This window comes from Pseudorca crassidens, chromosome 1, assembly GCF_039906515.1.
Source record: "Pseudorca crassidens isolate mPseCra1 chromosome 1, mPseCra1.hap1, whole genome shotgun sequence".
Classification (NCBI taxonomy): domain Eukaryota; kingdom Metazoa; phylum Chordata; class Mammalia; order Artiodactyla; family Delphinidae; genus Pseudorca; species Pseudorca crassidens.
In genome coordinates, this window is record NC_090296.1 from 168291746 (window position 1) to 168307977 (window position 16232).

The window sequence follows — 16232 nt, forward strand, 5'->3', positions numbered from 1 at the left end:
GGCTCTCATGGTCAGGCCTCTCCCAGGATACAGAGCTACCCTTGCAGGTACCGTGGCAGGGCTGGGCACACAGGAACCGTGCACATAGCCCTCACTGAAGAGCACCCCCATCTCACCTGTCGCTCAGAGCTGACACAGAGCACCTCAGAGCAGGACTTGAACTAACAAACAGCAGCTCCGACAGGTCTGTGACCCTGGGCATCACTCTGTGTGGCCTCCCTCCACCTGGTCTTCCAGAGACTTCCACTGCACCCGGGGCACCAAGCCTCTGTCTCCAACCACCACCCACCCCTCCTCTCCCTGACTCCTGGGTTCCTCTCATTAGGAGAGGGTTTTCTTGAAGTTGTCTCCCACTCATGGGCCAGATAAAATGATTAGAAAACAAGCCAAAGCTGCAGCCCCTTGTCTATCCTGACTCTCAGGAGCCCACACCTGTTCCTTGGACCTGGCCGGTTCAGCAAGTTCCATTTTCTGCAACTGTGAGCCCCTGAGGTGTGATGATTGGCTGACCTGGGCAGCCTTACCATGCCGGCCAGCCCTCCCCAGGTGTGCCTGGGTTGAGATCAATATAAATACCACTCCAGGCAGCAAGAGCCCCTGCAGCTGTGCCTGATGCCATTTTCTCTGCCCTGTCAGCAGTCTCGGGGCTGGGCTGGTGGGAGGGAGGGAGAGGCCACGGCTTTGTGGGTGGCCCAGTGTGAGTGGGGCTCTGCTGGACTTTCTGCAGCAGTTGCCAGGCTGCCACCTGCTAAAGAAGAGGATGTGTCACCCATACCTGCTGCTGGAATTTCTCCCTGGGCAGAGGTGAGGAAGGAAAAAAGCAGTGGGGGCAGGGACAGGACGGGTATCTCAGGCAGAGAAATGGAAATCTTCCAGAAGAGCACCCAGGGCCAGGACCATCCTGGCTGGCCTGCAGGCACCAAGTCAGCTGGCATGCTGTCACTCGTGTGGCTCCATGGCCCTTCCTCTAGGCTTTCAAGTCCTTGTATATATTCAGGTGTTTTACCTGGGAAGGGTGGGGACAGTTCAGCAGCAACTGGCCTGGGGCTCAGCTCACGTTCACTCACAGATGCCTCGGCACGGTGCCCCAGCTTTGCAATGAGGACGCTTGTTGTGTGGGGGCTGCTGGCTGAATGGGAGACGATTCCCCACCACTGACCAACTTCAGAATTTTTACAACTGGAGCAAGTGCCCTGATACGGTTTTCCTCTGAGTACCTGGTGGGTTCTGTTTTTTTTTTTTTCTCTTTTTCGTTTTTGGTTCAAGGTAGATTTTATTCCTCTTTTTTGTATTTACAGATATAAGCATGGAAATAATTTATTCATATAAATACATGTATGTGAAGGGAATAATTGTTTTTTCTGTTTTATTTTTTAAATTTTATTTCTTTTTAATTTTGAATTTTATTTTATATTTTTATACAGCAGGTTCTTATTGGTTATCTATTTTATACATATAAATGTTTACATGCCAATCCCAATCTCTCAGCTCCTCCCACCACCACCCCCCCAAGAGCTTTCCCCCCTTGTTGTCCATACGATTGTTGTCTACATCTGTTGCTCTATTTATGCCTTGCAAAACGGTTAATCTGTACAGTTTTTCTAGGTTCCACATATATGCATGAATATACAAGATTTGTTTTTCTCTTTCTGACTTACTTCACTCTGTATGACAGTCTCTAGATCCATCGACGTCTCTACAAATGACCCAATTTCATTCCTTTCATGGCTTAGTAATATTCCATTTTATATATGTACCACATCTTTATGCATTCGTCTGTCTGTGGGCATTTAGGTTGCTTCCATTACCTCGATATTGTAAATAGTGATGCAATGAACATTGCGGTGAATGTCTCTTTTTGATTTATGGTTTTGTCTGGGTATATGTCCAGTACTGGGATTGCTGTATCATATGGTAATTCTATGATTAGTTTCTTAAGAAACTCCATATTGTTCTCCATAGTGACTGTATCAATTTATATTCCCAACAATAGTGGAAGAGGCTTCCTTTTCCCCACACCCTTTCCAGCAATTGTTGTTTGTAGATTTTCAGATGATGCCCATTCTAACAGGTGTGAGGTGATACCTCATTGTTGAGTCCATTTCGTTGAGCAAGGGGTAGGTCTTGTCTATTACATATTTGGCTTATGGAACGGTATCTGTGCTAATTTCAAACTCTGGTTTTATGCAGAACCCCAACTCACCTTTCCCCTTAAGCAAGCATAAGTTGGTTTTCTAAACTTGAGACCCTGTTCTGTTTTGTAATTCAGTTCATGTGTAGCCAAGTTTACATTCCATGTATTAGTGATACCTTATGATGTTTCTTTTTCTGTGTGACTTATTTCACTTGGAATCATCGTGCCTCAATCCACTCATTATGCTGGTACAGGCCTGGTGACACAGATTTCATTGCTGAGTGGTATTCTGTTGTACGTTAAGTACCGCAACTTCTTTATCAATTATTTGCTCTCTGGGTTACTTAACTTGTACCGTAGAAGAGGTTCCTGTAAACAGAGCCGTCCCAAATTTTGGGGTGGCTGTGTCTTTTTGATTTTAATTTCCCTAAGCTATAGGACCATAAGTGGAAATGCCCTAGACTCTGTTGCTTTGTTTTTCAGATGTATCAGGAAACACCATACACTTCTCCAGAGTGGCTGTTGGCAATTTACATCCCGCCCATCAGCATAACAAGGCTCCTTTATCCCCATGGCCTGTCTTGCCTTTCTGCATTTTACACTTTTTTCAGATGGCCCTTTAGACCGGGGGGAAGTGACACTTCATAGTAGTTCGGATTTCCATTGCAAGCTTGCTTGGTTTGCCAAAAAGGGCGTATGCGTTTTTTCCTGAATATATTCAGGAACAAACTCATACGCCCTTTTTTGCCAAGTGCATCATTGTTGATGTTCTGCCTCTTTTCCTATGCTTCAAATGCAAATCCAATCTACCTCCTGAAATCGGTTTCCTGAAATTCTGCCCCGCTTTCAAATCCTCTTCGCAGCCTTACTTCAATATATTTTTGGATGTTATCTGTCATTTATAACTCTGCAGGTTTGTGAATTACAGGGCCGCTGAGCTCCTTTCTTCAACTCGCTTTCTTGTGAGCTGGCCGCAAACCCGCAAGACTGCTTCAGGCCCTAATCTGCTTCTGGCAGGGCATGCTGAGCCTTTGGTTAATTCCTCTTCCTGGTGGGAAATGAGTGTTAAATATGCCCGTCCAGACACCTACCTCACTCTCAACCCCTTGGTGATGTGAGTCCTCTGGTTTGTGGCCACCTTTATGGGTTCCTCACCTTTCGATGATGTGGGACCAATGGACTTAGGAGACTCCTGCCTGGTTCACATCCCCTTGGTGATGTGGGCCCTCTGTTGAGAGTCTGATCCTGGCAGGGTTCCTCACCCATCTGTGAGGTGGGCCGTCTGCTGTGAGGTCACTCCTGCCTGGCTTGCTCATCTCGCCTTGTGGACATGAGCCCTCTGGTGGCACTTGGAGCCTGCTGGGAGCCTCCTCCCATCGGTGATGAGGGCCCTCTGGCGTCAGGCCCTAACGGCTGGGCTCCCCACATTTTGTGATGTGCGCCCAGTGGTGCGAGGACACTCCATCCAGGTTCACATCCCCATTGGGATGTGGGACTTCTGCTCTGAGGTCCCAACGCCTGAGTTGCTCACAGTTTCATGATGTGGGCTCTCTGCTGTTAGTTCACTCCTGCCTGCATCCCATAGCTTCTGTGCTCTCGGCCGCCTGCTGGGAGGTTCCAACTGCTGGATTCCTCAACTTTTTTATTCTATGTGCCCTCTGTTGTGAGGCTCCTCCTGCCTGCCTCACTGCCAGCCCCTTGGTGATGACTGTCCTATGGCTTGAGGCCACATGTGCTGCGTTCCTCACCTTTCGATGATGTGGCCCCACTCGTGTGAGGACACTCCTGCCTGGTTCCCATCCCCTTGGTGAGGTGGGCCCTCTGGCGAGAGTCTGATCCTGGCTGGGTTCCTCAACGTTCTGTGAGGTAGGCCCTCTGCTGTGAGGTCACTCCTGCCTGGCTGGCACATGTCACCTTGGAGATGTGAGACATCTGGTGGCAGTTGGAGCGTGCAGGGTGCCTCCTCCTCTCGGTGATGACGGCCCTCTGGCGTCAGGCCCTAAATGGTGGGCTCCCCACATTTTCTGATGTGCGCCCAGTGGTGCGAGGACACTCCAGCCAGGTTCCCATTCCCATGGGGATGTGGGCCTTCTGCGCTGAGGTCCCAACGCCTGGGTTGCTCACAGTTTTATGATGTGGGCCCTCTGCTGTGAGTTCACTGCGGCCTGGATCCCATAGCCTCGGTGTTCTGAGCCACCTGCTGGAAGGTCTAAATGCTGGAATCCTCACGTTTTTTATATTATGTGCCCTGTGTTGTGAGGCTACTCCTGCCTGCCTCACTCCAAGGCCCTTGGTGATGTGGGTCCTCTGGTTTGAGGACACATGTGCTGGGTTCCTCACCTTAAGATGATGAGGCCCCACTAGTGTGAGGATAATCCTGACTGGTTCCCATCCCCTTTGTGATGTGGGCCCTCTGGTGAGAGTCTGATCCTGGCTGGGTTCCTCACCCATCTGTGAGGTGGGCCCTCTACTATCAGGTAACTCTTGCCTGGCTTGCTCACCTCGCCTTGTTGACATGAGCCCTCTGGTGGCACTTGGACCCTGCTGGGAGCCTCCTCACATCTGTGATGAGGGCCCTCTGACGTCAGGCCCTAACTGCTGGGCTCCCCAACTTTTCTTAGTGAGCCCAGTGATGCTCGGGCACTCCTCTTAGGTTCCCATCTCCATGGGGATGTGGTCCTTCTGCTCTGAGGTTCCAACGGCTGGGTTGATCACAGTTTCATGATGTGGGCTCTCTGGTGTTAGTTCACTGTGGCCTGGATCCCATAGCCTCTGTGCTCTTGGCCACCTGCTGGGAGGTTCCAACTGCTGGATTCCTCACTTTTTTAATCTTTTAGGCCCTCTGTTGTGAGGATCCTCCTGCCTGCCTCACTCCCAGCCCCTTCGTGATGTGTGTCCTCTGGTTTGAGGCCACATGTGCTGGGTTCCTCACCTTTTGATGATGTGGGACCAATGGTCTTAGGAGACTCCTGCCTGGTTCACATCCCCTTGGTGATGTGGGCCCTCTGTTGAGAGTCTGATCCTGGCAGGGTTCCTCACCCTTCTGTGAGGTGGGCCGTCTGCTGTGAGGTCACTCCTGCCTGGCTTGCTCACCTCGCCTTGTGGACATGAGCCCTCTGGTGGCACTTGGAGCCTGCTGGGAGCCTCCTCCCCTCGGTGATGAGGGCCCTCTGGCGTCAGGCCCTAACGGCTGGGCTCCCCACATTTTGTGATGTGCGCCCAGTGGTGCGAAGACACTCCATCCAGGTTCACATCCCCATTGGGATGTGGGACTTCTGCTCTGAGGTCCCAACGGCTGGGTTGTTCACAGTTTCATGATGTGGGCTCTCTGCTGTTAGTTCACTCTGGCCTGGATGCCATAGCCTCTGTGCTCTGGGCCGCCTGCTGGGAGGTTCCAACTGCTCGATTCCTCAACTTTTGTATTCTATGGGTCCTGTGTTGCGATACTCCTCCTGCCTGCCTCACTCACAACCCCTTCGTGATGTGGGTCCTCTGGTTTGAACCACATGTGCTGGGTTCCGCAACTTTCAGTGATGTGGCCCCACTGGTGTGAGGACACTCCTGCCTGGTTCCCATCCCCTTGGTGATGTGGGCCTTCTGGTGACAGTCTTATCCTGGCTGGGTTCGTCACTCTTCTGTGATGTAGGCCCTCTGCTGTGAGGTCAATCCTGCCTGACTTGCACACATCACCTTGGCGACGTGGGCCCTCTGTTGACACATGGAACCTGCTGGGAGCCTCCTGCCCTCGGTGATGACGGCCCTCTAGCATCAGGCCCTAACTGCTGGGCTCCCCACGTTTTCTGATGTGAGCCCAGTGATGCCAGGACACTCCTGTCAGGTTCCCATCCCCATGGGGATGTGGGCTTTCTGCTCTGAGGTCCCAACGCCTGGGTTGCTCACAGTTTCATGATGTGGGCTCTCTGGTGTTAGTTCACTCCTGCCTGCATTCCATAGCTTCTGTGCTCTCGGCCGCCTGCTGGGAGGTTCCAAATGCTGGATTCCTCACCTTTTTTATTCTTTGGGCCCTCTGTTTTTAGGCTACTCCTACCTGCCTCACTCCCATCCCCTTTGTGATGTATGTCCTCTGATATGAGGCCGCATGTGCTGGGTTCCTCACCTTTCGATGATGTGGCCCCACTGGTGGGAAGACAGTCCTGACTGGTTCCCATCCCCTTGGTGTTGTGGGCCCTCTGGCGAGAGTCTCATCCTACCTCGGTTCCTCACCCTTCTGTGAGATAGGCCCTCTGCTCTGTGGTCACTACTGCCTGGCTGGCGCATGCCACCTTGTAGACGTGGGCCCTCTGTTGGCAGTTGGAACCTGCTGGGAGTCTCCTCCCCTCAGTTATGAGGGCCCCCTGGCGTCAGACCCTAACTGCTGGGCTCCTAACATTTTCTGATATGTGCTAAGTGGTGCGAAGCCACTCCTGCCAGGTTCCCATCCCAATGGTTGTGGGCCTTCTGTTCTGAGGTCCCAACGGCTGGGCTGCTCACAGGTTCATGATGTGGGCCCTCTGCTGTGAGTTCACTGCGGCCTGGATCCCATAGCCTCGGTGCTCTGGGCTGCTTGCTGGGAGGTTCCAACTGCTGGATTCCTCAACTTTTATATTCTATGGACCCTGTGTTGTGAGGCCGGTCCTGCCAGCCTCATTCTGAACCCCTTGGTGATGTGGTTCCTCTGGTTTGAGGCTACATGTGCTGGGATCCTCACCTTTCGATGATGTTGTCCCACTGGTGTGGGGACACTCCTGCCTGGTTCCCATCCCCTTGGTGATGTGGGCCCTCTGCTGAGAGTCTGATCCTGGCTGTGTTCCTCACCCTTCTGTGAGGTGGGCCCTCTGCTGTGAGGTCACTCCTGCCGGCCTGGCACACATCGCCTTGGTGACGTTGGCCCTCTGGTGGCAGCTGGAGCCTGCTGGGAGCCTCCTCCCCTCGGTGATGAGTGCCCTCTAGCGTCAGGCCCTAACTTCTGAGCACCCCACGTTTTCTGATGTGAGCCCAGTGATGCCAGAACACTCCTGTCATGTTCCCATCACCATGAGAATGTGGGCCTTCTGCTCTGAGGTCCCAATGTCTGGGTTGCTCACAGTTTCATGATGTGGGCTCTCTGGTGTTACTTCACTCTGGCTTGGATCCCCTAGCCTCTGTGCTCTGGGCCGCCTGCTGGGAGGTTCCAACTGCTGGATTCCTCACTTTTCTTATTTTGGGGCCCTCTGTTGTGAGGCTCCTCCTGCCTGCCTCACTCTCAGCCCCTCGGTGATGGGTGTCCTATGGTTTGAAGCCACATGTTCTGGGTTCCTCACCTTTAGATGATGTGGCCCTACTCATGTGAGGACACTCCTGCCTGGTTCCAATCCATTTGGTGATGTGGGCCCTCTGGTGCGAGTCTGATCCTGACTGGGTTCGTCACACTTCTCTGAGGTGGGCCCTCTGCTGTGAGGTCATTCGTGCCTGGTTGACACACATCGCCTTGGCGACGTCACCCTCTGGTGGCAGTTGGAGCCTGCTGGGAGCCTCCTTCCCTTGGTGATGAGGGTCCTCTGGCATCAGGCCCTAACTGCTGGTCACCCAAAATTTTCTGATACGTTCTCAGTGGTACGAGGACACTCCTACCAGATTTATATCCCCATGGGAATGTGGGCCTCCTGCTCTGAGGTCCCAATGGCTGGGTGGCTCAATTTCATGACATGGGCCCTCTTCTGTGAGTTCACTGTGGCCTGGATCCCATAGCCTCGGTGCTCTGGGCCGCCTGCTGGGAGGTTCCAACTGCTGGATTCCTCACTTTTTTATTCTATGGGCCCAGTGTTGTGAGGCTACTCCTGCCTGCCTCACTCCGAGGCCCTTGGTGATGTGGGTCCTCTGGTTTGAGGACACATGTGCTGAGTAGCTCACCTTTCGATGATGTGGCCCCACTGGTGTGAAGACACTCCTGCCTGGTTCCCATCCCCTTGGTGATGTAGGCCCTCTGGTGAGAGTCTGATATTGGCTGGGTTTCTCACCCTTCTGTGAGGTGGGACCTCTGCTATGAGGTAACTCATGCCTGGCTTCCTCACGTTGCCTTGGCAACGTGAGCACTCAGGTGGCAGTTGGAGCCTGCTGGGAATCTCCTCCCCTCGGTTATGAGAGCTCTGGATAAAACACATATGCCCTTTTTTGCCAAGTGCATTATTTTCAAGTTCTGTCTCTTTTCCTATGCTTTAAGAGCGACTCCCTTGTACCTTCTGAATTCGGTTTCCAGCAATTGTGTCCCACATTCAAGTCCTCTTGGCAGCCTTACTTCAATATATTTTTGGACGATAGCTGTCATTTATAACTCTGCAGGTTTGTGAATTACAGTGCCCCTGAGCTCCTTTCTTCAACTCGCTTTCTTGTGAGCTGGCCGCAACACCGCAGCATTGCTTCAGGCCCTAGTGTGGTTCCGGCATGGCACGTTGAGCCTTTGGTTAATTCCTCTTCCTGGTGGGAAATGAGAGTTAAATTTGCCCGTCCAGACACCTCCAGCTAGTCTCTCATTGGTTCTCCCTATTCCTGTTCATTTTCCGCAGAAATTGCAAACTGGGCCAAACAGGAGGTTAAAGGCACTGACTCTCCAAGTGGGGAGAGTGTTAGTAAAGCGTCTGGAATGTTGCACCCGAGTACCAGGGGACGAAAACTGACACATTTGAACACGTTTCCCGATCACACGGTGGATCATACTCTGGGTTCCACATGCATGTTTTAGCTGAAGGAAGAATCCCTTAAACCTGGAGAGTTGAGACCCATGGAATGGGTACCATGCAATATGACTTCAAAGGGTCTGCATTTGCTGACCGAACCTCACCAATCCTATCACTGCTGCATTTATGCCGCTGTACACATGCTTGATTCTCTTTCAGAGACAAATAAATCCATAGGTTTTAAGATTCTTACTAGTCAGGTATAATCTTAGGCGTTTAATATGGGGTGTAGAGTCCACTTCGTTGAGCAAGGAGTAGCTCTTGTCTATTACATATTTGGCTTAGGGAACGGTATCTGTGCTAATTTCAATCTCTGGTTTTATGCAGCACCCCAACTCACCTTTCCCCTTAAGCAAGCATAAGTTGGTTTTCTACATTTGAGACCCTGTTCTGTTTTGTAATTCTGTTCCTGTGTAGACAAGTTTACATTCCGTGTAGTAGTGATATCTTATGATGTTTCTTTTTCTGTGTGACTTATTTCACTTAGAATCATCGTACCTGAATCCACTCATTATGCTGCTATGGGCCTGATGACATAGATTTCATTGCTGAGTGACATTGCATTGTACGTAAGTACCACAACGTCTTTATCCATTTTTCACTTTCTGTGATATTGAACTTGTACTGTAAACGAGGTTCTTGTAAACAGAGCCGTCCCAAACATTGGGGTGGCTGTGTCTTTTTGATTTTAATTTCCCTAAGCTATAGGACCATAAGTGGAAGTGCCCTAGGCTCTGTTGCTTTGTTTTTTAGATGTTTCAGGAAACACCATACACTTCGCCAGAGTAGCTGTTGGCAATTTACATCCCGCCCATCAGCATAACAAGGCTCCCAGTTCTCCATGGCCTGTCCTGCCTTTCTGGATTTTACACTTTTTTCAGATGGCCCTTTTGACCGGGGGGCAGTGAGACTTCATTATAGTGCAGATTTCATTTGCAAGCTTGCTTGGTTGGCCAAAAAGGGCGTATGCGTTTTTTCCTGAATATATTCAGGAAAAAACGCATACGCCCTATTTGGCCAAGTGCATCATTGTGGACGTTCTGCCTCTTTTCCTATGCTTTACATGCAATTCCAGTCTACCTCCTGAAATCGGTTTCCTGCAATTCTGCTCCACTTTCAAGGCCCCTTGGCAGCCGTACTTCAATATAATTTTGGACGATAGCTGTCATTTATAACTCTGCAGGTTTGAGAATTACAGTGCCCCTGAGCTCCTTTCTTCAACTCGCTTTCTTGTGATCTGGCCGCAACACCGCAGCATTGCTTCAGGCCCTAGTGTGGTTCCGGCATGGCACGCTGAGCCTTTGGTTAATTCCTCTTCCTGGTGGGAAATGAGAGTTAAATTTGCCCGTCCAGACACCTCCAGCTAGTCTCTCATTGGTTCTCCCTATTCCTGTTCATTTTCCGCAGAAATTGCAAACTGGGCCAAACAGGAGGTTAAAGGCACTGACTCTCCAAGTGGGGAGAGTGTTAGTAAAGTGTCTGGAATGTTGCACCCGATTACCAGGGGACGTAAACTGAGACGTATTTAAACACGTTTCCCGATCACATGGGGGATCATACTCTGGGTTCCACATGCATGTTTTAGCTCAAGGAAGAATCCCTTAAACCTGGAGAGTTGAGACCCATGGAATGGGTACCATGCAATATGACTTCAAAGGGTCTGCATTTGTTCACCGAACCTCACCAATCCTATCACTGCTGCGTTTATGCCGCTGTACACACGCTTGATTCTCTTTCGGAGACATATAAATCCATAGGTTTTAAGATTCTTACTAGTCAGGGATATTCTTAGGCGTTTAATATGGGGTGTAGAGTGCACTACGTTGAGCAAGGAGTAGCTCTTGTCTATTACATATTTGGCTTATGGAACGGTATCTGTGCTAATTTCAATCTCTGGTTTTATGCAGCACCCCAACTCACCTTTCCCCTTAAGCAAGCATAAGTTGGTTTTCTACATTTGAGACCCTGTTCTGTTTTGTAATTCAGTTCCTGTGTAGCCAAGTTTACATTCCATGTAGTAGTGATATCTTATGATGTTTCATTTTCTGTGTTACTTATTTTACTTAGAATCATCATACCTGAATCCACTCATTATGCTGCTATGGGCCTGATGACATAGATTTCATTGCTGAGTGATATTGCATTGTACATAAGTACCACAACATCTTTATCCATTTTTCACTTTCTGTGATATTGAACTTGTACTGTAAACGAGGTTCTTGTAAACAGAGCCGTCCCAAACTTTGGGGTGGCTGTGTCTTTTTGATTTTAATTTCCCTAAGCTATAGGACCATAAGTGGAAGTGCCCTAGGCTCTGTTGCTTTGTTTTTTAGATGTTTCAGGAAACACCATACACTTCTCCAGAGTGGCTGTTGGCAGTTTACATCCCGTCCATCAGCATAACAAGTCTTCCAGTTCTCCATGGCCTGTCGTGCCTTTCTGGATTTTACACTTTTTTCAGATGGCCCTTTTGACCGGGGGGCAGTGAGACTTCATTGTAGTGCAGATTTCCTTTGCAAGCTTGCTTGGTTCGCCAAAAAGGGCGTATGCGTTTTTTCCTGAATATATTCAGGAAAAAACGCATATGCACTTTTTGGCCAAGTGCATCATTGTGGACGTTCTGCCTCTTTTCCTATGCTTTACATGCAATTCCAGTCTACCTCCTGAAATCGGTTTCCTGCAATTCTGCCCCGCTTTCAAGTCCTCTTGGCAGCCTTACTTCAATATATTTTTGGACGATAGCTGTCAGTTATAACTCTGAAGGTTTGTGAATTACAGTGCCCCTGAGCTCCTTTCTTCAACTCACTTTCTTGTGAGCTGGCCGCAACACTGCAGCATCGCTTCAGGCCCTAGTGTGGTTCCGCCATGGCACGTTGAGCCTTTGGTTAATTCCTCTTCCTGGTGGGAAATGAGAGTTAAATTTGCCCGTCCAGACACCTCCAACTAGTCTCTCATTGGTTCTCCCTATTCCTGTTCATTTTCCGCAGAAATTGCAAACTGGGCCAAACAGGAGGTTAAAGGCACTGACTCTCCAAGTGGGGAGAGTGTTAGTAAAGCGTCTGGAATGTTGCACCCGAGTACCAGGGGACGAAATCTGACACATTTGAACACGTTTCCCGATCACACGGTGGATCATACTCTGGGTTCCACATGCATGTTTTAGCTGAAGGAAGAATCCCTTAAACCTGGAGAGTTGAGAACCATGGAAAGGGTACCATGCAATATGACTTCAAAGGGTCTGCATTTGCTCACCGAACCTCACCAATCCTATCACTGCTGCATTTATGCCACTGTACACACGCTTGACTCTCTTTCGGAGACATATAAATCCATAGGTTTTAAGATTCTTACTAGTCAGGTATATTCTTAGGCGTTTAATATGGGGTGTAGAGTCCACTTCGTTGAGCAAGGAGTAGCTCTTGTCTATTACATATTCGGCTTATGGAACAGTATCTGTGCTAATTTCAATCTCTGGTTTCATGCAGCACCCCAAGTCACCTTTCCCCTTAAGCAAGCATAAGTTGGTTTTCTACATTTGAGACCCTGTTCTGTTTTGTAATTCAGTTCCTGTCTAGACAATTTTACATTCCGTGTAGCAGTGATATATTATGATGTTTCTTTTTCTGTGTGACATTTCACTTAGATTCATCGTATCTGAATCCACTCATGTTGCGGCTATGGGCCTGATGACATAGATTTCATTGCTGAGTGATATTGCATTGCACATAAGTAGCACAGCTTCTTTATCCATTTTTCACTTTCTGTGATATTGAACTTGTACTGTAAACGAGGTTCTTGTAAACAGAGCCGTCCCAAAGTTTGGGGTGGCTGTGTCTTTTTGATTTTAATTTCCCTAAGCTATAGGACCATAAGTGGAAGTGCCCTAGGCTCTGTTTCTTTGCTTTTTAGATGTTTCAGGAAACACCATACACTTCTCCAGAATGGCTGTTGGCAATTTACATCCTGCCCATCAGCATAACAAGGCTCCCTGTTCTCCATGGCCTGTCCTGCCTTTCTGGATTTTACACTTTTATCAGATGGCCCTTTTGACCAGGGGGCAGTGAGACTTCATTGTAGTGCAGATTTCCTTTGCAAGCTTGCTTGGTTGGCCAAAAAGTGCGTATGCTTTTTTTCCTGAGGAAAAAACGCATATGCCCTTTTAGGCCAAGTGCATCATTGTGGACGTTCTGCCTCTTTTCCTATGCTTTACATGCAATTCCAGTCTACCTCATGAAATCGGTTTCCTGCAATTCTGCCCCGCTTTCAAGTCCTCTTGGCAGCCTTACTTCAATATATTTTTGGACGATAGCAGTCATTTATAACTCTGCATGTTTGTGAATTACAGTGCCCCTGAGCTCCTTTCTTCAACTCGCTTTCTTGTGAGCTGGCCGCAACACCGCAGCATTGCTTCAGGCCCTAGTGTGGTTCCGGCATGGCACGCTGAGCCTTTGGTTAATTCCTATTCCTCGTGGGAAATGAGAGTTAAATTGGCCCGTCCAGACACCTCCAGTTAGTCTTTCGTTGGTTCTCCCTATTCCTGTTAATTTTCCGCAGAGATTGCAAACTGGGACAAACAGGAGCTTAAAGGCACTGACTCTCCAAGTGGGGAGAGTGTTAGTAAAGCGTCTGGAATGTTGCACCTGAGTACCAGGGGACGAAAACTGAAACGCATTTGAACACGTTTCCCGATCACACGGTGGATCATACTCTGGGTTCCACATGCATGTTTTAGCTGAAGGAAGAATCCCTTAAACCTGGACAGTTGAGACCCATGGAATGGGTACCATGCAATATGACTTCAAAGGGTCTGCATTTGTTCACCGAACCTCACCAATCCTATCACTGCTGCGCTTATGCCGCTGTACACATGCTTGATTCTCTTTCGGAGACATATAAATCCATAAGTTTTAAGATTCTTAATAGTCAGGCATATTCTTAGGCGGTTAATATGGGGTGTAGAGTCCACTTCGTTGAGCAAGGAGTAGCTCTTGTCTATTACATATTTGGCTTATGGAACGGTATCTGTGCTAATTTCAATCTCTGGTTTTATGCAGCACCCCAACTCACCTTTCCCCTTAAGCAAGCATAAGTTGGTTTTCTACATTTGAGACCCTCTTCTGTTTTGTAATTCAGTTCCTGTGTAGACAAGTTTACATTCCGTGTAGCAGTGATATCTTATGATGTTTCTTTTTCTGTGTGACATATTTCACTTAGAAACATCATACCTGAATCCACTCATTATGCTGCTATGGGCCTGATGACATAGATTTCATTGCTGAGTGATATTGCATTGCACATAAGTAGCACAGCTTCTTTATCCATTTTTCACTTTCTGTGATATTGAACTTGTACTGTAAACGAGGTGCTTGTAAACAGAGCCGTCCCAAAATTTGGGGTGGCTGTGTCTTTTTGATTTTAATTTCCCTAAGCTATAGAACCATAAGTGGAAGTGCCCTAGGCTCTGTTGCTTTGCTTTTTTAGATGTTTCAGGAAGCACCATACAGTTCTCCAGAATGGCTGTTGGCAATTTACATCCCGCCCATCAGCATAACAAGGCTCCCAGTTCTCCATGGCCTGTCCTGCCTTTCTGGATTTTACACTTTTTTCAGACGGCCCTTTTGACTGGGGGCAGTGAGACTTCATTGTAGTGCAGATTTCCTTTGCAAGCTTGCTTGGTTGGCCAAAAAGGGCGTATGCGTTTATTCCTGAATATATTCAGGAGAAAACTCATACGCCCTTTTTGGCCAAGTGCATCATTGTGGAAGTTCTGCCTCTTTTCCTATGCTTTACATGCAATTCCAGTCTACCTCTTGAAATCGGTTTCCTGCAATTCTGCCCCTCTTTCAAGTCCTCTTGGCAGTCTTACTTCAATATATTTCTGGACGATAGCTGTCATTTATAACTCTGCAGGTTTGTGAATTACAGTGCCCCTGAGCTCCTTTCTTCAACTCGCTTTCTTGTGAGCTGGCCGCAACACCGCAGCATTGCTTCAGGCCCTAGTGTGGTTCTGGCATGGCACACTGAGCCTTTGTTTAATTCCTCTTCCTGGTGGGAAATGAGAGTTAAAGTTGCTATTCCAGACACCTCCAGCTAGTCTCTCATTGGTTCCCCCTATTCCTGTTTATTTTCCACAGAAATTGCAAACTGGGCCAAACAGGAGGTTAAAGGCACTGACTCTCCAAGTGGGGAGAGTGTTAGTAAAGCGTCTGGAATGTTGTACCCGAGTACCAGGGGATGAAAACTGAGACACATTTGAACACGTTTCCCGATCACACAGTGGATCATACTATGGGTTCCACATGCATGTTTTAGCTGAAGGAAGAATCCCTTAAACCTGGAGAGTTGAGACCCATGGAATGGGTACCATGCAATATGACTTCAAAGGGTCTGCATTTGCTCACCGAACCTCACCAATCCTATCACTGCTGCGTTTATGCCGCTGTACACACTCTTGATTCTCTTTCGGAGACATATAAATCCATAGGTTATAAGATTCTTACTAGTCAGGTATATTCTTAGGCGTTTAATATGGGGTGTTGAGTCCACTTCGTTGAGCAAGGAGTAGCTCTTGTCTATTACATATTTGGCTTATGGAACGGTATCTGTGCTAATTTCAATCTCTGGTTTTATGCAGCACCCCAACTCACCTTTCCCCTTAAGCAAGCATAAGTTGGTTTTCTACATTTGAGACCCTGTTCTATTTTGTAATTCAGTTCCTGTGTAGCCAAGTTTACATTCCGTGTAGTAGTGATATCTTATGATGTTTCTTTTTCTGTGTGACTTATTTCACTTAGAATCATCGTACCTGAATCCACTCATTATGCTGCTACGGGCCTGATGACATAGGTTTCATTGCTGAGTGATATTGCATTGTACGTAAGTACCACAACTTCCTTATCCATTTTTCGCTTTCTACGAGATTGAACTTGTACCGTAAACGAGATTCTTGTAAACAGAGCCGGCCCAAACTTTTGGGTGGCTGTGTCTTTTTGATTTTAATTTCCCTAAGCTATAGGACCATAAGTGGAAGTGCCCTAGGCTCTGTTGCTTTGTTTTTTAGATGTTTCAGGAAACACCATACACTTCTCCAGAGTGGCTGTTGGCAATTTACATCCCGCCCATCAGCATAACAAGGCTCCCAGTTCTCCATGGCCTGTCCTGCCTTTCTGGATTTTACACTTTTTTCAGATGGCCCTTTTGACTGGGGGGCAGTGAGACTTCATTGTAGTGCAGATTTCCTTTGCAAGCTTGCTTGGTTGGCCAAAAAGTGCGTATGCGTTTTTTCCTGAATATATTCAGGAAAAAACGCATACGCACTTTTTGGCCAAGTGCATCATTGTGGACGTTCTGCTTCTTTTCCTATGCTTTAAAGGCAATTGCTATCT

General features: G+C 48.2%; 1 long non-coding RNA gene across 1 annotated transcript in view; it reads left to right on the forward strand.

Moving 5' to 3' along the window:
• The window catches only part of LOC137203839 (uncharacterized), a 783639-nt gene extending 772671 nt beyond the window's left edge, over nt 1–10968 (forward strand). Inside the window, exon 8 of the long non-coding RNA XR_010933335.1 lies at nt 10915–10968. This is a non-coding gene — a long non-coding RNA (uncharacterized lncRNA). The remainder of the gene's footprint in view (nt 1–10914) is intronic.
• The last annotated feature ends 5264 nt before the right edge of the window (nt 10969–16232 follow it).